General features: G+C 43.3%; 1 long non-coding RNA gene across 1 annotated transcript in view; it reads left to right on the forward strand.

The window, feature by feature from the left end:
* Positions 1-17,859, forward strand: part of LOC117805822 — a 42,429-nt gene extending 24,570 nt beyond the window's left edge. The window contains exon 3 of the long non-coding RNA XR_004629529.1: positions 17,783-17,859. This is a non-coding gene — a long non-coding RNA (uncharacterized LOC117805822). The remainder of the gene's footprint in view (positions 1-17,782) is intronic.
* Positions 17,860-22,031: the final 4,172 nt, after the last annotated feature.

Below are 22,031 nucleotides of genomic sequence, written 5' to 3' on the forward strand. Positions count from 1 at the left end.
AAAGAAACCTTTGGGATCCATTATGCAGAGGCTGACAGCTGTTAAATATAAAAGAACCTCTCCTCTTCTAGACCCTCAATCAGTTGAGGTGTCTGGTTTTAGTTTGTGCAGATTGAAACCCTTTGTTGCTGTAAAGGTGGTATCAGTTGTGTGTGTGGATTACGCCTCCCTGACCTGCCATGTTCCACTGCTTCAGAGCGCAGTGAAAGGTCTGTTCAGCCTCGGACAGAGCTGGATTTAACCGATATTTGCATGCTAATGTCCCCAGTACAATCCGGTGCAGAGAACAGATACAGGATCAGAGCAACTGCTACCTTTTTCAAAAGAGCTCTGTGTCCCTTTTTCATGGGAGGTCTTTTGACTGTTGGAATTAGTAGAGTGCGCTGTTTTCTGTATGTGTTGTGGAGGAGAGGGGGTTGGAACACACACTACCACACATACACACTTTAGGATGCACCTAATCTCACCCCCCTGAATTACCCCAGATGGATATGTTTCTCTCTCTGTGTTTAGATGTTAGCTGCTGTGCTCCTAATTCCAGCATTTAATCACGCTGGGTGTCATCACAGAGACCTCAGCTTGCCCTCAAACCACTTGAGGACGACCTCGATCCCTTTTCAAATCTGCTGTGGCAGCAGCCCCAGTACGAAGGGCAGATGTGGGACATGAGCCAATCTGCTCTCCGAGGTGTTTGCCATCTCCATCCTCTCTGTCAACACGCTGCTTTCTCTGCCACTCTGTCACTCAGCACAATAAGAGACACAGCTCTTTTGGTCTTAGATGGGTTTAGATGGAGACGGCAAACTGTCCAACAAGGATTGAGTTAGGAGGATGTCAAAGGGGATCGTTTGATGTTTGATCGACTGTTGCCATTTGTGCTTTAAAGGCCAGCTTTGGCCATGCTGTTGATGTGTCCCAACAAGTAGTCTTTAGATCAGTGTTTGCATGGATTTGCATACCGGCCTGGGGATGAGCTTTAATGAAGAAGTGGGTTTTCAGTGTATTTACATTTTGGAGTGAATTGTTCAGCTTGTTGGTCAAAAGAAGAGAGGAGGATATAGAGAGCAGTGGTTGTAGCTTAAGGACATTGTGGGTAGATTTTTTTTAATTTTCTCTCTCATGAAAACTAGTTTTGTGAAATGCAATCAGTGTGGTGAAATATTTAACATAAAACGTTCCGCACTTTTATAGAACTTTCTCGCCTGACCACTCAAAATACTTTTAGACCAGAAGCTTACATAAAGTGCCAAACTGACTATCAGTACAAATCACATTCACACACCAATGACTATGCCTTTGGGCAACTTGGGGTTCTCCGTCTTGCCCAAAGAGACTTTGTTTTGTAGAATGCAGGGGCAGGGTATCTATCGGCCAACCTTTGGATTACGAAACGACTCACTTTGACACTAAGCCACAGTCGCCCCATCAACTCGCATCAACTGGACATGCTCAGTCAGACGACTTTGCAGATCCAATGGGTCATTATTGGTCCTTTCTTGATGTTTCTCTAAAACAAATTCTAAAATAGACTGAACTGTTAAAAGACATCACATTGATTATCACAAAAAACAAAATAGCTTATACTGGAAGCAATATCAGGCTAGTTTGGGCTGCTAACTAGCCGATTCTTGAAATTAATATCTTACAAATCAGTATCAGCTCTTGGCTTAGGTCTGAGTTCTGTAAGAGTTTTCTTCCGCCAAATTTTTAATGCCCCATCATAAGCCATTATCGTGTTATTCACTCCTGAAAATTTCCAGAAATTTTGGGATAGCTTTCCCCTAATTTTCCACAGTTATCATTCACAGATGACGGGAGGAGGATGGTCTTAGGAGGCATAGCATGATATTTAAAAAAGAATGCTGTGGTAGCCACCATGTAATGTTATCAAGATATCAAAAATGGCAGGTTAAGCTGAGTCTGATACTTTGTTGACCCTTTCCCTTACTTTTTTCAATGCAGTATGAAATTGGACGTACTCATCTTGAAATGTATGAATGGAAAAGAACATGTTATCGGTGTATAGCAGCAAAACATTGCACTGGTCACACTCTGGTCATGCAATGGTCACGTGATATAAACACCACACTGGGTCACTTGTGGTGAAGTTTCCTGACAGTTCTCTGATACATTCTCACATCAGCTCACCCTTACTAATGCAAAAAATGCTAAGAAAATGCTGGCAGAAAAAGTCTGGGTTTGGTCCAAGTGAAAAATTTGTTGGATTGCATTCACACATGCTGCTGATGCTGATATTTTTGGGAAACTTTTAGCAGTGTGGTGCATATGTGAATACAGCTCTAATGTCATCCTTGAGCAGAACATTTTGAAAAAAAGAATTTGAATCAACAACAGCACAAACATGAAAGACAAGTCTGTAAATCTGATTGATACAGATGAACTAACATGTAGTTAGTAAATCTATCTCTATGTGTGGCTTTCAAAGCAGGAGTCACTAAGACTTTAGAGCCTGACTATCCACGAATTCTTGAGGTCAGGCCTTTCTTTTTTTTTTAGCTCCAGTTATTTTCCCTCATAACCATCAATTTAACATTTGAAATTCTGCTTTTAGGATAATCACAGAAATTAGTCAATGCTTTGTAAGCAAAACTATATTCAGGTCAGAGAACAGTAAACATTGAGGTGTGCTCACAGTTTTCAGCTGACTCTGTTGTTTTGTCACATGAGTTTTGGGAAGAAAAGAGGCTCCATGTGGTGTTGTTTTGACATCATCTTCCTGACTGTGTTTCATTGTGTGATTATAACTGTAAATGTAGGTGGGTACAAAGGTACCAATGCACGGCTGTCCTCCCTCGCTGGGCAGCACAAGGGCCTTATTGAAGGGAACAAAGCCTCAGCAGAGAAGATGGGTGCTACTGTTTGAAAAAGGAAGCTGTGACTCAAACTGCTGCTCGTGGCCTAAAGGTGTGAAACACATTAACAGCTCTTAAGCCCAAGGACACGCTGGCTTATGTGTGTGGAGACTCTACAATGCAGCAGCAGGAGCATTCATCACAGCCATTCCCGATTCAGCCACATCACACGGCGATGGTGCGTCAGCTGACATACATTTCATGGTACCGTGACAGGCGGAGGTTTGTGTTGATAACATCTGTTTTGATGACTGAGATGATGAGTCAAGTCCTGTGACCCGTGTGGCTACTTTATGGTTTTCCCCTGGCTATGCTCCATTTTGAGGTTTAGTTCAATGGTGGCTGAGGGCAATAAGCTCTGGTCATGAGGCTAGATGCTGAATGGCAGCCAGATTATTGGTGGGAGCCTAGATCAAAGTGAAGAAGTGATATCACTGCAGGGTCTTTGCAAACAAGAAGGCATTCAACAGGCATTTTTATTTTCTCAGGCATCGTTTAATGATGTGTCAATCATATTGCACAGTCATGTCAGTTTGCACATTTGGGAAACAGGGCAAAGCTGTTAGTGCTCTTTTATTTTCTACCTAACAGCAGGACAGAAAAAGTCATAACACAACCACAATCCATATGATGGATGCATGGAGGAGGAAGTTAAAAGTTTTAACTTTAAGAAGATTTTGGAGGGGCACTGGTGGCCTAACGGTTTAAGCGCCCCACATACAGAGGCTATAGTACAGAGGCTAATATTGTCTTCCCCTACTCTCTACTCCCCACATTTCCTGTCTATCTACAGCTGTCCTGTCAATAAAGGCAAAAACGGTCAAAAATATATATATATATATATATATAAAGAAGATTTTAGAGGGAAGAGCAGCTTGAATTGAAGGCTGTAGTGAATGCATGTTGAACAATCTTAGCTTACTTTTCTTGTATTAAAGCTAGGGTTGGTAGTCTCGGAAAACCAGCATGAATTTGAATGTAGCTTTTCCTCATGACTCCGTCTAACCCCTCCCCTCCTCCCTCGGAGCTCCTCCAAAACGACGCCCCCCCCCACTCACATGCACGAGCGCCACTGATTCTCGACCATATGATCATGACTGATTCAAAACCGGTCCTCACCAAAACATTATCACAGTGAAAGTTAAAAACACAAACAAACATGGCTGCTGTTAGTACTCACAACTATCATACTAGCATTATCCAGTTGTACCGGTGACACGATATCAGGAGAAAAGTTATAACACACATAATACTGTAACAGCTCTACTGTTTGTGAAACGTGTTCAGTGTAGATGTTCTTAATTCCTACAGTGTTGACGGTCAGTGAAGGCATCAGGAGAGGTGTAGAGTGTGCGAGTGGGAGAGAGGAGAGGAGAAGTTTTTCATTCATTCAAACATTGATTGTTGATTTGTTGGTTGGCGTGATCACGGTCGACAGTGACCGGTTATTAAAGCTCAACGTGTTCACGAATTGGCTCGTCATCCCTACAGCGTCCGGACGGATGCTACAATAAATATATATTTTCTGTAGGACTTACTGAACGTCATTAATTATTCTGCTTGTTGGTGAGAGCTTTTTAGACTCTGATCTGGACTACAGTCCTGAGCAAAGCACCTCATCAGGTCAGAGGGGACAGGCCCGAGGACGAGCAAGAGGGGCAGTCAGTAGAGTCAGGGGAAGTAGAGGCAGGAGACGGGGACTCGGAGGAGTGCACGCCGGGGAAATGCACGCGCAGGAGGAGGGCAGAACGGCAGGACGGGATTTGATTGGTTTAAAATTTGGGGAGCCAAAAAACGGTGATTGGTTAGTGTTTTCCCAGGTTTACTCCGGCTGTAGATAGCAGTTTTTTTTCACTCTTTTTTAAGAAACACATCATGTAATGATTGCCATCAGGACATAAAGATCATTTTAACCAGTATGACAAAAAGTGTATCTAAATCTGATTACCAACCCCAGCTTTAATAGAACTTTTAATGATGATTCCTGGTCAAAATGAAAACACGTGTTTATTTAAATTGCCTGTTTAAAAACAAAGGTGATTATTAAAGTTCACTGCCTCTTGTCTTGTCAGAAGTTAAACTATCACCTTACAGTTGGTAAGGGATATGTGCTAAAGAGTCACATTGTGGCAATGAAGAACACCTGCACACACCTCAATACAGCTGTACCCATACTTGACATGGTGTAGATTACATGTTGGTAATATAATACCTTCAAGATGTGACATGGCTCACACAAACCTTGTTACATACTTACAATGCATGATCACAATTACACATACATTTCAGTAGAGCATTTAATTAATTAATGACATAGTGAATGAATCAATCAGATAGCGAATTGCACATTTACTTAATGGCCCTTATTATAGCTCATAAACTGACATTACTTTAAACTAAAAACATGCCTTCAAATACGGTTGGTTCAAGCCATTTTTTGTACAAAAAAGAGATGAGAAGAAGAGAAAAAAAGGTGTGTTCAAGGGGTTTTAATGTAAGGGAGAAGCATTACAATGCGTGGCCGTAACTCTGGACCGTTAGGTCTAATGTCACAGTTGATGTTCAAAAAGAGATGTCTGACATGCCTTTGCCTCAGATGCTTAGAGAATTTGCAGGCAGCCTTTTCCTTTGGATAGTGATGGTGACACTGTCTGCTGTCCATGCGGCCCTGTGTCCAGTTCAAAAGACTCTAAAGGACATTTAGTGTGCAGGTTGCTGCTGCTGTTTTGTGCATGATACTCGGAACAGAGATAGTATGGATGCAAGATGGCTCAACCCTCAGCAACCCTGCTCTGAAATACAAGGTTATGTCAGTTCACAACATGAAAAGCACACAGGATGATGCAAGTGACTCACTATTAAAAATGATAGTAACTAATTCTGTTATCATTTTTGTTAACCAATGATTGCACTCCTAATAAAAGAGTTCAGTTTTATGTATGGTTTAAAAGGTGAGCCATATTCTTCTTTTGGTCAGAGAGCTAGTAAAAAAAATAAACTATCCATTTGGATAATTACATCATTTATCATGCATGGGTTTCAGCTATAATTACTAATGTAATGAAGAATAACTAATTAAATAGACAAAATATTCTCTGCTTCATACTCAATAAGGTTATTATATTGTTGATACAGAGGATTACTGCGTAGATTTATCAGTAGATTGAGTCTCTATATGAGATTCCACAGAAGAAGAAAAATGGAGTATACTCTATTCCTAGCTTAGCCTCCATCTTCAGCAGCAGCTAAGAGATCAGAATTTACTAAGGCTGCCATCCATCGTGGTTATGGTCCGTCATAAAGCAGATGATAAGTACACCTTTTATGTGCTGCCCATCCATACTATTGATGTAATGGCTGTTCAATGTCTGTGTCCATTCCAAGTTTAGTGTTTAAGTGGCTGCTGATTGCCAAACGCAGCCCAGGTCTCCTCCCTATGGACTTGTCTAGAGGTTGGTTTAACACAAGGCCACGACCTGGCTGCTTACACCCATCCACGCCTTCGCTTTCTCCCCTGTGACCCTCCTCCCCGTCTCCCTTCATCCATCTCTTTGTTCTGACGTTATTTTATAAAGAAGTGTGATGATGGTCGTTTTGGGTGAGAGGCGGAAGAATCAGGGGGGAGCGGAGTGTGCCGTCTATCAGACTGCTCTGCCCTCGATGTCTCCTGAAGATGATATCACTGGAGCCAGACACACACACACACACACACGCTCTCAGACGCGCACACACATCTCATGTCGCCTCGCCTCAGGCTTCTTGTCTACCAGGCTGCACAGGTGACTCACTGCGGCCCTTATGGAGTGTGTCACCATGGAGTCTGGTGTCTGCTTGAGTCTGGGTGTGTGTGGCGTCACACAGGCGAACGCATTGGTGAAGTGGAGCGTGATTTACTCAGTGACCCCCCCTGGAGTGTGCCTCTCTTATGAACTCATCTGTGACTCAACTAATAGCTAAACCTGCCACCGATTTAGCTGCGGCCCCATCACCCCACGACCTGGCTGCAGGTTTATTGAGCCACGACAGCGTCTGCATCACTCAGCTCGCCCCCTTAGAGAGAAAGAGGGAGAGACTGGGTGCTCGGTAGGTCTATGTGTTTGTGTGCACTTGTGGACTCACAATTTGTGTTGCCTTTAGGAGGCCTCACCCAGTGAAATCATGCAGTGTGAGCATCCTTTGATGGCAGTTAAAGCCAGCAGGCAAGAAGGATCACTAAGAGTCTGGAGCCCACAGCAAAGGACATTACTAATGAGTGATCAGTCTGTTTTACAGCCGTCTGGTGACAAGACACTCATATGAGTGCAACTCCCTGTGAGTGATTCGTCTTAGGGTTTAAAGCGACGGAATGGCAGTGACGTTAGATTTAATTGCGACACACAGAAGCATATATTACTTTATGGTCTGATAATAACACAGTGTGTGTGACGGTGTGTGTGTGTGTGAATTAAATGGTCGGTTAGTCTTGTGTGGGATTAAAGTTCCATCTTATCGTTAAGTGTTGGTGAACCTACCCGCCTGCTGTTGGATGATGTTTATAGTCCTTATCAGGCTCTACAGCAACCCATCGCGCACACACTCAGACACACAGACACACAGACACAGACACACACACACGCACACGCACACGCACACGCACGCACACACACACACACACACACACACACACACACACACACACACACACACACACACACACACACACACACTCTAAACATACAAGCCTCTGCCCTCTTGATTGCTTTAGTGGCAGAAACTGCACGCAAACCAAACAAATGTGTCCAGCCGCACACAGTCACACGCACACACACATAGGCAGTTCCTCTGGCCTCCCAGTCTTTTCCCACACTGATAGAGATCTGCAGCATGCCATAAAAAAGCAAGTCCTGGATCACAGGGCACAACAGAGGCCCTCCTCTTCTCTCCCAGCCCACTTAGATCACTCACAGCTCGCAGGGCTGATAAGATGAACGCGGTGCCTCCCTTACCGCCCCTCCTCCCCCTTCTGCTTCTCCTCACCCACTCCTCCTTCTCTCATCAGTGCCGCCTTTTCTTCCGACATCTGCATTATTTGATATTTTCCCTTGCAAAGTCTAACATGGCTGTCAGTTCAGCTTTCACTGCCCCATTTGACTACTCTCCTTGTGAATCCAGTTGACAGGTAAATCATCCTGCTAGCTAGAAATGACTGCGGTAACGTCAAACCACATAAAAAAATGCATCACTGGCGATAACTCTCCTCTTTCCTTGACCTCATCGTCCGAGAACCAGCATGACCTCAGCTCAAAGAAGAAAAAAAAGTTTATGCCCACACAGACTTCACCTGCCTCCCCTGAGTAGATTTTTTTAAGTCCAAATATCTCAGCTATTTCTATGATGTCATGATTTAATGTCCAATTAATGGTTAGCAGAGGAAACTGAGATTGTTTCAACTCAGGTCTGCAGATTATTTACTGGTGTTTGAGCATGTCCAGCCCTCTGCTGGTTGTAAATCTTCTGCCCTCTCTTGACCCTTGCAGTGCCATAAAGCTGTGCTTCCTCTAGCAGGACGGCTAACTGGGCTTTAATGGAGCCTGCAGTGCAAGTCTTACCCTTTAAACGTGGTTAAATTTTCAAGTGTTTGTTTTCAAGGCAGGAGTTTGTCTATTAAGGGTCATGCAAATAGACATATATTATATCATTCACACACTGCTCAAATGTAATGGCAGGAGTTGGATGACTATATGGAAAAAAATTCAAACTGTTCTCCTGTGATAGTGTAGTTTTTTGTACTTATACACTTATGTACATACATGTTCAGATATTTTTCCACAGAATTGATAACATCTTATCTGCCTCCTGTAGATGTGTAACCAGACCAGCTGTTCTCAGCTTGGGTCTTCAGAGAAGATGTGAGTAAGTAAACTATAATACCCGCAAGTGATCTCCTTTCCCCAAGCTGCGAACGTATCCCACACAGGGCTTGACTAACAGACGTTGTGCCTCATTGCCAGGAAGGCCAGCAGTTGTTGTTTGGGATGGAAGTGGTTATGTAGTCATTCTGTGGTATGTTGGGTGTGTAGCATCTTATTGCTCAGTGTGTACAGTACAGGAGTACAGAATACGCAGAAATGCTAATTAACTCTCTAACAAGGCAACAATGATATTGTTTAAAAAGATGTAAAGCAACAAATCAAAGTGTTAAACCTTCACTGCCTTTACTTGAATTTCACAACTTAGCCAATACAATACACAATATGATACGATACGATGTACTTTATTGTCCCCGTAGGGAAATTTGTCTTTGACATCAGTGCTGCATGTTACCTGCTCCTACAGAAATCACCACAATGACACAAGAACACATAAATAAATAAGAAAAGTACAATAAATAATACACATTCATACAACACACAGCATACTCTTAAAGAGAGAGCACCATAACACTGTCCCCACCCTAACAGGCTATTTAATATTTGAAACTCTAATAGAGATTGGCACAAAGGAGTTTTTAAAACAATTCAATTTACATTTGGGGACTCTGTACCTTCTTCCAGATGGTAAAAGTTCATACTCATAGTAAAGGATGTGCAAGGGGTCTCCAAGTATTCTCTGGGCCTGCCCAAGAACACACTGCTCATAAATGGCCTGAAGGGAAGGGTTGCCAGTCTTCCCTATGAACTTCATGGCAGTCTGCACCAGGCGAGAGAGCTTGGTTTTGAGCTGAACAGAGAGGTTACCGTACCATGCAGTCATCCCATACCTAATGATACTCTCCAGTACAGCCTGATAAAACAAAAACATAGCCTGCTGATTAACACCAAACACCCTGAACCGACGTAAAAAGTACAATCTTTGCTGTATGCGGGAACACAGGTTATCAATGTGGGCCTCCCAGCTGAACTTAATATCCAGGTGGACACCTAAATATTTGTAGGAGCCGACCTGACAGATGTTTTTGTCATGAATAAAAACTGGAGTGTGATCACCCACAGAGCGAGGGACAAACACCATCTCCTGTGTCTTACCTTTAATGACAGTCATTTCTCTAGTAGCTGATATACTACAACTCATTTTCTAAAAAAAACTCTAGAGAAAGGATGTGTTTGACTCAAGTGTAGCAGCAACAGCAGTTCTTTGGAGTCAACAACATAGGAAGTCCTTCATCTATCCATCCTTCAATCACTCCATCCTATTTCTTCCACTTATCTAGGGTTAAGTTGTGGTCACAGCAGGCTAAGGAAGTTGACCCACACATCCCTCTCCCCAGCAATGTTTTCCAGCTAGATGGGATATATGGCCCTCCAGTGAGCTCTAAATTTGTACTAGGCTCTCCTTCCAGTTGCACCAAGAGAACCTAAAGAAAGGTCTCTAGGGGGCATCCTAATCAGATGCCAACCAACCAACTCATCAGGCTTGTTTCCATGCAAAGGAAGAGTGGCTCTACTTCAAGCCCCAAGCTTTTTTCAGTGTGTCCTCCTGAACCCAGCAACCTTTAGAGGAAACCCATTTTGGCCACTTGGATCCGCAACCTCGTTGTTTCATAACCATCCAAAGCTAATGACTATAGGTAAGGGTTTGAATGGAGATCCAATGGTAAACTCAAGGCTTTGCTTTCAAGCTAAGCTCCTTCATCACAATGGTCTGGTACTGCCTTCCTGTCTACTGACGCAGCACCAACTTTCTTGTCAATCTTACAACTAGTTAACCCTCATTCATAAAGGTACCCAAGATACTTGAACCATTTCACTCGTAGGCGACCAACATAACCATCAGTGCCACCACTATATGGAAGACAACATTTGAGTTGGTCCAATCCACTGACTGATGATCTTTGAAAATGTTGCTTAAGACCTTCCATGCCCCAGAATTCAATGGTTGTTTGTGCATAATGCAGAAGAAACACTGATGAAATCAGTCTGAAAATTTAAGATTGTGAGATATTTACATTATTTTTAATCAAAAAAAATGTTTAAGTATGTGTTGTGATTGCACTGATCCTACACGCTCAAAGCTGTGGTGCAGCTTCATTGACAAATACTCAAGTGTTACACTGTATCATTTAAGAACCAAGCTCAGACCTAGCGCACTGGCATCAAAAAACCACAAAGACATTACCATTACCCTGAGCGGATGTAATGCAAACTGGTGCCTTAAACACAAAAACAGAGTTATGGGATGAGACAGAGTGTGTGGGAAAGGACTTCAGAGACGGATGATCGCAGTAAGGAGTGAGTGGGTGAGGAAAAAGGGTCACATAAAAAGTGAATGACCACCCTGAGATGACTGTGATGGAAGAGGTTGTGTGTGTTTTTCTATGTGTGTGTGTATGTGTGTGTCTATGATGAGGGGGAATCCCAGCGCAAGCCACTGAGCCAGATATGGGAGTGTGGGAATGAGACGGAGGGCTGGCAGGCTAACAAGGTCTAACACAGGAGGGGGAGGCCCAGACCAATATGGCACTGAGACTGCTTATTCAACCAGCAGAGAGAGTCAGGCCTGTGTGTGTGTGTGTGTGTGTGTGTGTGTGTGTGTGTGTGTGTGTGTGTGTGTGTGTGTGTGTGTGTGTGTGTGTGTGTGTGTGTGTGTGTCTGTGTGTGTGTGTGTCTGTGTGTGTGTGTGTGTGTGTGTGTGTGTGTGAAACCCTTGGCCACTTATCCTGCCCACTGGTTCGGTTAAATTGCACCCATGCTTGGGCTTGCAGCGGCATAGCATACACACACATGCACAGCCACACACATTATTGTCCCTCTCTATGTCTCTCTCTCTCTTTCTTCTCTCAGGGATATTTGTATTTATGTCGTGGGGGTATTTGGCGCGGTCTGTGCGTTGATGTAGTGAAGGGAGATTTGGACGAATTGTGGATTTGCTCTTGGCGCCTGGCTTGCCCTCAGGGCAGCTTTGTGTGTGATTGGGTGACTGCTTAGAGATGGTGTTGTGCTGACATATGGAGGACAGTTCCCCCATTAGAAAACCTGACTATATTTGATATTTCATACACTTGATGGTGCGTTTGATTTATTATTTTCCGGAAACTCAGGCTTCAGTGAGCGGGCACATCCTCTGCAGCTTAACAGAAATACAGCCATGTTTTTGTTCCCAAATAGTTGTGGTATTGGCTAATCTACTCTTATGGAGAATATTAATGGATATACTTTTTTGACAATGAATGCATTAGGACTGGCTTTTTGGCTTTTAAAAAGGTTTGGAGACCGGAGAACACTGACATGGGTCGGGTCACCTGAGGCCACTTGACTCACAGAGCTGTAGATTCCAGCAGTCCAGGGGAGTTGGAGCTTTATTTTGCAACACTGGATGTCACTGACAGGAAACATCAGATCTGCTCTTCTTTCTCCAGCTGGGAGACAGATCAGTAAGGTCTGAGGACTGCTTGTGTCATCAGAGAGTGTGTCTAGGCAGACACGTTTTATGACGTGTGGGTTGGCTGGGTAGAGCACAGCAGGTGTAGGGGAGGGTATTTTTAGGCCCTGTTGCGGAGGAGCACAGAGCGGTTGATAGACACATCGCTCTGCAAAACCTGCTGACAAGAGAAAGATACAAAAACAGACAAACCACAGTAAGAAAAACAGAGTGAAGCCTTGAATCTGCGAGGACACAGTGACACAGTGACAAGCAAAGACAAATCTTTGTTGTCAGGTAAGGCAGTTTGTGCGTACGCCACACACAATATGAGCCCTAACACTTCAGTTGTTGACCTCATGCACCAAAAAGAGAACATCTTTCACTGCTTCCTCACCTAGATCGTTTGGATCTGGAACAGGGCACATTTACCTCCTTGGCTCTTGTTTTTTGGACATTCTTTTTTTGACCACAGCACTAACGCTCTGACGCCGGGCAAAACAAGCAAGCCAAGACTGCCCAGAAAAGGTGGTCTCGGCTCGCTTTGCTGTTAGAATGCAATCAACCCAGCAACTGAAAAAAATGGCTGCTTGACTCATCACACTCTAGTATGTGAAGTAGTTAGCACAAAAATAGCAATAGGCTAACGTTACTAGCCGTCTCCATCCAATTCAGCATCCCCGGCATGTCAAACCAGGGGAATTTGCCCTTCCTATCACTGGGAACTTTTGCCAAGCTGCTCTCGTATCTTTACAAACTGCTGTCGTGGTTATTGGCCTTTGTGCAACACTGTATGGCATAGGGAGGAAAGCCCCTGACTCACAGGGTCTGTATTGTTATGAATGGTGTCCTACATTTGAGAAACATGCTCACCTGCTCAAATGTCAATTTGGGATTTGACCTCTTAGCTCCCCAAGTACCCCCGAGACTTGTTCTGTTGGTAGCTAACTTAAGTGTACCCAAAATGCCTAGTTTATCAAGAACACATGGCATTGGCAGTGGTTTAACATAATTAGGAATGTTCTAAGGCAACTAGATTGCTCATTGATTAAACAGAAATTAAAAAATGTACCAGCCAGATAGTATAAAGTTAAGAGACGACTCCAAAAGAAGTCCAAATTTAGTTCTGTTTACTTCAAATGTGTAGACACGGGGTCAGTCTAGGGTAAACAATTTCTTGGGTGTGCTGAGTTTAACTAAGGTCTACAGAGCTATTATTATCAACCAGTGTGAACCAAGCGGCACCCTCCAGTCTCAAAATATGAAGCCCATGAGGAAGTGTTATAAACTGCAATTCATAGAGAATCCGCTTGAGGCTGGCTGCAGAAACACTGGAAACCACATAGACATGAATGGGAAAAAGATGATCTTTGCAGCATTAATAAACATGTTTACAGCCTGGTTCAAAAAACGGCTTGGCTGTATGTAGCTAATTTCTCTATCGGTGCACACTGTACAGGGGTGAACTTTTTTCAAATGCAACGGTTCAGAAGATATTAAGATTACGAGTCTTTGCCCAAATAAGGACATGACTGACTTGACTCCCGGACAGGAACACATAGCTGTTGGCAGAGAGGCTCAAACTCCGCCTCTTTACCTCACACTTTGCCTGGTTGAGTGCCGCATTTCCAATATGGCTGCCGCCGTCGATTGGCTTCAAAACAGCGCTCAGGAACAGATGGGTGACATCACAGATACTACGTCCATTTTTTATACAGTCTATGGTGTGAACTACTTTATCTCCATTTTAAAACATCAAAATACTCCCAAACCACGCAGCACTACAAGACTGCATGTGTCATCTGTGTTTGTCTACAACTGGACAGTATTTGTCACCAGCCGGAGCTACAGCTCTGGCTATTGGTGAGTGGCTATGCTACTGGCATTTCAGGCATACAATGATAAAATGATTAACCAACCAGTAATTTTGGTGTCGACTAGCGGGGATGACACTGTTTAATCTCTAGGAATAAGTCCGTAAGGTTAACACTGCAATGGTGTGTGATAATGCCTGCTTTACGATAATGCAGTGTGAACACAGAAAGACCCAAGGGAAAAATGCAACTGTGTATTATGTTATAATCAAAATCAGAAAAAAGCCAATGAGCTCCAGGTGTGAAAGAAACCATTGAAGACTTGCCTTTTTTGGGAAACCACCAAGAAAGATTGAAAAAAAAAACATTACAGGATTCTGTTTTTAAAACCTTTTGATAAAGCTATTTTTATCATCTTAATTACATCATTACGCATGATTTTAAGATTTTATTCATCAAGGTTTGACCATTCAGGAGTACTTTGACTACAGCAACATTGACTTTTCCTGGCAAACGTTCATTAAAACCAAACTACAGATTATTGAGATAAAAGTCTAATAATAAAACTGACAGGGAGGAAGATGAAAACTGGCAATGATAAAGTTTCAAACGCCAGAAAACACTTTCTGACTGATTGGAGACTGAAGAAAGGTTGTAGTAATGTAGAAGTTAAGTTGTCACAGAAAAGTGATCTGACTGGCTGCAAGACAGAAGCCTGCACAGACACCGCATTGAAGTTTTCAGTTCTTATGTGCATATTTTGTACTTGCAAAGTGAACTTTCTACTTAGATGCCTGGGAGATTTATTGTTTTATGCCGAACAATTTGTTATTTGTAGCCACTATCCGGCCTGTTGGCAGGCATCAAAGAAACTCTGAGTGTTTAGCCGTGGCTCCGGATCCTCAAAGCAATGAAAGCAGTGTACATAGAGAAAGAAGATGTCAGTGCTTGTGTTCAAGAGGAAGAGGCAGAGAGAGGGAGACAGAGATAAACATACAGTGAAAGAGGGGGAAAGAGCAGCCTTGTACTCGGGGCGTCTTGGCTGTGCCTGACGGGGAGTTGAGAAGGTTGCCTATATATGTGTGTGTGTGTGTGTGTGTGTTGTTTAGGGCTTGGTGTTGGCATAGAAACTGTCTGCAGGAAGCGACAGTTCCAGGCGGAGCTCCGCTGGCAGACGCTCTCTGCTCACTTCCTGTGTGCTGTGAGGCATGCAGGCACGCGCACATACACACACACACTTGCATGCACACACACTAGCACAGGGCTGGAGCGGGGCAGGGCACTCGCCTGGAGAGTGGTCCAACGAAATGAGAGAGGGAGGGAGGGAGGGAGGGAGGGAGGGAGAGAGGCGCACAGGGAAGGAGAGAGGGAGGGAGGGAGGGAGGAGGGAGTTCAGCAGAGAGCAGCACTTTCCCACAGTCTGGGGATTTGACACATGGCTCTCACACATTCCTCGGCCCTGCGGCCGAGCAAGCATCGGCACACAGAGAGAGGAGGGAGAGAGAGGGAGAGAGAGGGAGAGAGAGGGAGACAGACAGACAGACAGACAGACAGACAGACAGACAGACAGACAGACAGACAGACAGACAGACAGACAGAGATAGAGAGAGAGAGAGAGAGGAAGGTTCCACCCTTGGAGCTTGCAAACAATATCGAGTAATGGAAGACAGGGATTGTGTGTCTGTGTTCCCATGTGCCCCATGTCGGTGTGTTTGAACATGTGTTTGCCTCATGCACCGGTGTTTAACCCTTTCTTTTCTGTGTTTGGCCCGTCAGATAATACTAGTCTTTGCTCAAAGGCTGGCAGGTGGAGAGACAAGCCATCAAGCTGAGGACTGATTTACACCTGTGGTTTTCAGCCCGATGCCTGACAAATTTGAGGGGAACTGATGACTTCTCAATCCCACAATTTTTCTCTGAATTAATCCATTTAGCAGTTAATTTGAGAATGAGAGTTATTAATGTTTGGAAAGACTGACAGGCTGCACAAGTCTTCATGAGTTGTGTAATTACAATCCAGAACTGAGAAAAACTAGGAATGTCCTCTTGTAGTTTCCCATCTCTCATTTCCTCTGTCACTTTCTCTCTCCCTTCTGTCCCACCTTGTCTGGTCCAGTCTTTGATGCTCAGGCCTTGGGTCCGTTGTGTCGCCCTCCCACCTCCGCCTCCCCGTCCAGCCCTAATGCTTCCCTCAATAAATGTTCTGCTCGGCGGGATTTAAAAAGGAAGCCACGGTCGCCCTCCTTGACAATTACAACTCAGCCTGGGAAGAGTTGCTCCGTAAAGCTGCACTGGCTGGCCCCTGCCAACAGACACATGGACCACCCCTACACACTCATGGCGAAGTGTATGTGTGTGTGTTTGTGTGAGTTAAAGACCTGACAAGCGGGAAAACAAATGGTTGCAAGGGAAACCTGGGGTAGAGGGAGGTGGCATCAGGAGAAGATGGGAAGATGAAAGTAGGCAGGCCAAATAATTTCTTACTCGAGTGCCCATCCGCTATGGAGGATCCCAAATTGCCAATTAGGATGTCCCCTTCTCCTCCTTTCCCCCCTCCCTCTTCATCCAGCTTTCAAGCCTAGGGTCAAAATCAAAACATCTGAGTCTCTAAATGGCTGTGTTTCTCATTTAGGAGAGAATCAAACACAGCAGGGAGGAAAAACGGCTGCGGTCCAGGCGGTTAATGGCGGTCGGGCGTTTGATGCCGGGAAAGCGACAACAAAGCATTCCCGGAGGGAATCAATAGAGGGACAGACTAGCACTGCTAGCATGCACTAAACGCCTGTGACACCTTGACACTGCAACTTCCTGCTAATTAAGAGCCGGTAGTCTCTTCCCTGTCAGCACATCCTCAGTGTGTGTGTGTGTGTGTGTGTGTGTGTGTGTGTGTGTGTGTGTGTGTGTGTGTGTGTGTGTGTGTGTGTGTGTGTGTGTGTGTGTGTGTGTGTGTGTGTGTGGCTGAAGAGGTCAGCTGCACTGATGAGTCAGGTTAACTGAGATAGGAAGGGATGGGTGGGAAAGAATATTTTTGTTTTTGTGTGTGTGTGTGTGTGTGTGTGTGTGTGTGTGTGTGTGTGTGTGTGTGTGTGTGTGTGTGTGTGTGTGTGTGTGTGTGTGTGTGTGTGTGTGTGTGTGTGTGTGTCAATGGAAGCATCAGGAGCACAGCTGCTGAACAGCTTAGCAGGCTAATAAAAGAGAATAAATGATATGATAAGAGTAAGTGTTATACTGCCTTTAATCAGAGAAGCTGGAGGCTGGTTTCAGTTATCACCTGCATATTGACATGTCAAGAATCAAACCAGGGAAGCTTTGTTTAAGGACATTTTTTTTTCTTTGCACATATCAAGTGTTAACCTTTCTATATATCTATAAGTGTGGTTCTCTGTCTGTGTTAGTACCTGTTGTAATCATCTCTTTGGCATTCAACATGTGTCATGGCATGACATGAAATATGTGCAAGTTTTTCAATTGATTTGAGTGCAATTAAGCTCATGTGCCACAGGGCACTTTCCACTGCAGACATTAAAGATAAAAACTTCAAAAGAAATCATCTTTAATCTCGTCTTTTGTGTGCAGCTTAAGTCAACAGTAAATTCATGAATGTGCTAGAGTGTGATGTTGAGTAAAAGTGAGGGTTTGTATGATGGGGCCCCACCCATACTAAGAGTCGGGGCATCACTGTGGCCCCATTGTACCTGAGTAGAGACTGTTCCCCACTGATGTCTGACGTTTTTAACCAAAGTGCTCTTTTGTTTCCAGATGACTTGTCGGCTAAAAGAACGTCTGTCCTGTTCAGCCATCAGCGTCAGCAGATAGCAAAGGCACAGTACAGGCAAGTGAATAACACACACACAAACATACACACACACATACGCACACACAGGTCTTAAGTTTTTGGGGGGTGCAGATGAGGAGGGCTTTGATGTTTCCTCAAGATGTTTTGTTCGGCGTGGCAGACGCCATGCACCACAAAACCGTTCTACCCCTGTGTGTGACAGCAGGGGATTAGCAGCTCCTGGACTCCTTCTAATGAAGCCTGTTTGATGTGAGAGCCCAATTACCGTACGAGGGCCAGGAGAAAAGCGGGTTGTGAGCTCGTGTTGGGGTGGGGGGTGGGGGGGTGGGGGGCTGAGGGTCCATCCTCAACAACAGCTCAGATGACCTCGCCATCCACTCGTTAACTTTCCATTACCCCATTCCCTACTTTAGCCTTTTTGTCCGTTTATCCCATGTGTTGTTCATAAACAGGGGGTCCTTTTTTTACTGTATTCTGTACAGTATTGATTTAGAGATATGTTTCTTGAGCAACATTATTCATTATATGTGTGGTTGTTTGCCTGCAGCTAGAGGACATAGTTTAAGCACTTACTATCCTGTTAAAGCACAGCCTGATTCAGGGGCCCGCCTTTTATATAACTCTTCTCATGTGTTCAAAGGTATCAGATGTCAATCATTTAAGGCCAGCGATAGATTAAGTACCTGAAAATCATGTTAGAGTAAATACACACATTAGCTACAAGAGAAAGTGGAAAGAACTTGGGGAATTATGAACAATATTTGTAACTGTAAGCCACCAAAAAATGGGACCCGTGAAGAAAGACAAGGTCACCCATTTCACAAGGTGTGTGGTTTGTATTGTTTATACAAGTATTTACAATTTTGAGAAGATGAACGTCAGGTTACATGCCTAGGCTTCTGTGTCAGTACCATGCCATAACCTTCAGTCTTAAAATATGAAGCTAATGCAGAAGTTTGAAAAACTGTAGTTCCTTGAGCGTCAGATTGAAGCTGGCTCCAGAAAGTCCAGAAAACACATATGCACCTGTTTCAAGAAAGATGATCTTTACAGCAAAAATAAAGAATGCGGTTTAAATGGTTTTGGTCTGAATAGCTAATTGTAGCTGGTTATTTTTTAAAAAGGTTAATTTGACGAGATTCCTAAATAAAGGTACGGCTGACTTGACTGACAGGTGGGCACCCTGTAGCTGAGTCAGCATTTCCAATATGGCAACCACAGACAATAGGCTTCAAAACGTCACAGAGACAACATCCATTATTATACAGTCTATGGTTGTTACAGGGCTATGGGAACCTGATACTGTCAGAAAGAACAAACTTAAATCCAAAGATCTGATTCCATGATGGTTGTTTTAATGCTCAAGACCCTATTTTATAAAAGCGATAATTAAAGTTTAAAGTTGAATTTCACCTTCTGCATACATTATTTATTTATTTTAACATGTGAAATCTCTTCAACGATGAAAACTCATGAAACATGATGTAGATGCGATTAAGAGACAGATGATAAACATTCATTACCAACGTCAACAACTTTCAGACTCCTTTTAAGAAACAGTTCAATTGCATTAATCTGTAATAAACACTATTTGTTATCTTAAATGAGTTTGCCCATGGTGGTTACAAACCATGTGATCAGAATCCACACAGACTACAATAAGATTAGCCTTGATCCACTCAGACATCAGAGATGCTGACACTCAGGCACACGAACATGTCTTAAAGGTGTTTGATTATTTAAACACCCCATGTGATCAGATGACATCATACTGTGGTTTTACTAAAGCTGAGCTAACACTTTTTTTTTAAAAGTTGACGCACCCTCTTTGTGTGAGAGCTCTGTGCACCATTGTGTTGACAGCAGTGTTCCCCTGAAACAAATGATAAGGATGTTTTTGATACTGGGCTAATGTCAGCCTCAACACAGTCTTGGAGGGTATTCATTCACCACTGGGAAGATTTGGAGAGCATGAGAATGAAAGAGGTGGAAGGTTGAATACTCTGCTGAAATGCTATCTACTCATTCAGGCTCGTATCTATACAAGAGCAAATATTTTGCTTGTGGGAAGGGAAGGGGTTGGATGTGTAAGCACAGGCAGTCTGGCGGATGTGCTGCATGTGTGTGCTGATTAAACTGAGCGAACGTGTAGGGCGTGTGTGTGTGTGTGTTACTGTGTGTACAGGGACAACTTTTGCATAAGCTTCTGTGTGGTAGTGTGTTTGCGAGCAAGCTTCTAACAACATGCACGTTTCAATGCGATGACGTGTGTGGCATGTATGTCATTTTCCTGTAAAAGAATGACTTCCTTGCCTGTGAGAATTTCACTTTGACTAAAGTTTAATGATATGCTCACACCACTTGACACCCTTTGAGTCCTTAACAGTTATACTTGACACTTTGACAACACAACACAACAGGAAGCTGTTCACTGGAATTTTTGAACTAAAACAAACACCTCCCCTGAATGTGAGGATTTAAACTAATCATGTTTAGTTTGACAAACTGTAAACTCTGAAACTTGCCAACACAAAATGTTAAGCTTTCTTTTAACCCTTTCCTTTTGTGTTTTCTTTTTAATTATTGGCTTAATAAATACAGTTGGTTTAATAAATTAATAAAATATTGCTGTGTAATTGTAGAGGTAACTTTGTGTTATTCCTACAAATATTGTAAGAAAATCTCAATACTCATGTCCCTACTTACAAAGATAGTTCAAGGGCACATTGCTTGACTGTTCATTACATACCTTTAAAACCAGGCAGCAACCTCCAGTGTTAAGAAATGAAACACTTATGTGTGAAAAATTGCAGTTCCTTGAGTCTCCACTTCAGGCTGTCTCCAAAAGTAAAGGAGACCACATTATGACCCAAAACCTGTATAAAAATATCCATTGTTTTTAGAACAATGATGTTCACAACCTGGTTCAAAAAGGGTTTTTTATCTCAAGATCTAATTTCTTTATTTGTAATAACTGTAGAGGGAGTGAATTCTGTTTCATAACATTACCAGTATGTTTATTTTAAGGACAAGAGATATGCATAATTAGTCATAATTAAGGCTGTGATTTGACTGACAGATGGCTGTGTTGTAGCTGTCTGCCAGGTGGCAAGGCTGTAGCCTCAACCCCAACCCTTTGCCAGTTTCTAGATTAGCTGCAAGTCAGAATTTCCAATATGGCGACAGACATCTTTGGGCTTCATAGTACCTCTTCAGAAACCAGTGGGACACCACCAAAACTACATCCATGTCTACACTCCACTCCATCTTGTCTCAGAAATGTAAACTGATGATCAACATTTAGCATGTTACCAACCCTGTGCTGTTGCACACTGTGTCTCTAATGCGTCTCTAATGCTCTCAGCCTGTCTGCTTCCACATCTTGCTGATTTCCTTTCAGTGAGAGGAACAGATCACGACAGGAGATGATATTGTAAACAAGGGACTCTCCTTACAGTCAGAGCTTACTCATCGTCTGCTTGTCTGGGAAGCGGCTTCACCTACTCAGAACCAGTCTGTCCTCTTTTCTCTTCAGTGATCACAGCAGTGATGGCTGACTTCATCAGCTCCCTCTGAGCGCTGAATGAGCTGACGTCATTAAGAAAAGGCACGCTTTACACCTCAGATGTTCAACATTTGGGTCATTTCGTGACAGTCACAGTCAGCCATTCCCCTTTCACTTTAAGTGTGTCAATTAAAGTTATTCACTGAGAAGTGTTACTCATAGTTTACAGAGAGTGTTTTGGTACTTGCACATTTTTTTTTATCTAGGTTTCACTTTATATTCCACAGTGTTTACCTCACTGCTTCCTAACAGCTTTAGTTACAAGTTCTAAGATTGAGATTTTCAGACTATAAGAGCTTGTAAGTTTTGTTGCTGTACAGCATTAACTACATTTTTTGGCTTATGAAGAAATCTCAAGATATGTTCAGCAGAACTTCTTTTCTCCTCTTTCCTATATGAGCTGAATCATCTCAAAACACCTCAAATATGTTTTGCAATCCTATGCAGGAGGGCTGACTGCTATTCCAGGGACCTATAACTCAACCACATATAGTAACAGGCTCCAGCCCAGACAGCTTAGACAGTAAATGTTTCTCACACGTTGATGCATAGGGGGTTTCATAAACAAAGACATGAGAGGAAGTAGATGACACACACTCTGGAATGGCGGCACTGGGTCAGTGGGGGTTAGGGTGGTCTAGAGGATG

Source organism: Notolabrus celidotus, chromosome 2 (genome assembly GCF_009762535.1).
Source record: "Notolabrus celidotus isolate fNotCel1 chromosome 2, fNotCel1.pri, whole genome shotgun sequence".
NCBI classification, from domain to species: Eukaryota; Metazoa; Chordata; class Actinopteri; order Labriformes; family Labridae; genus Notolabrus; species Notolabrus celidotus.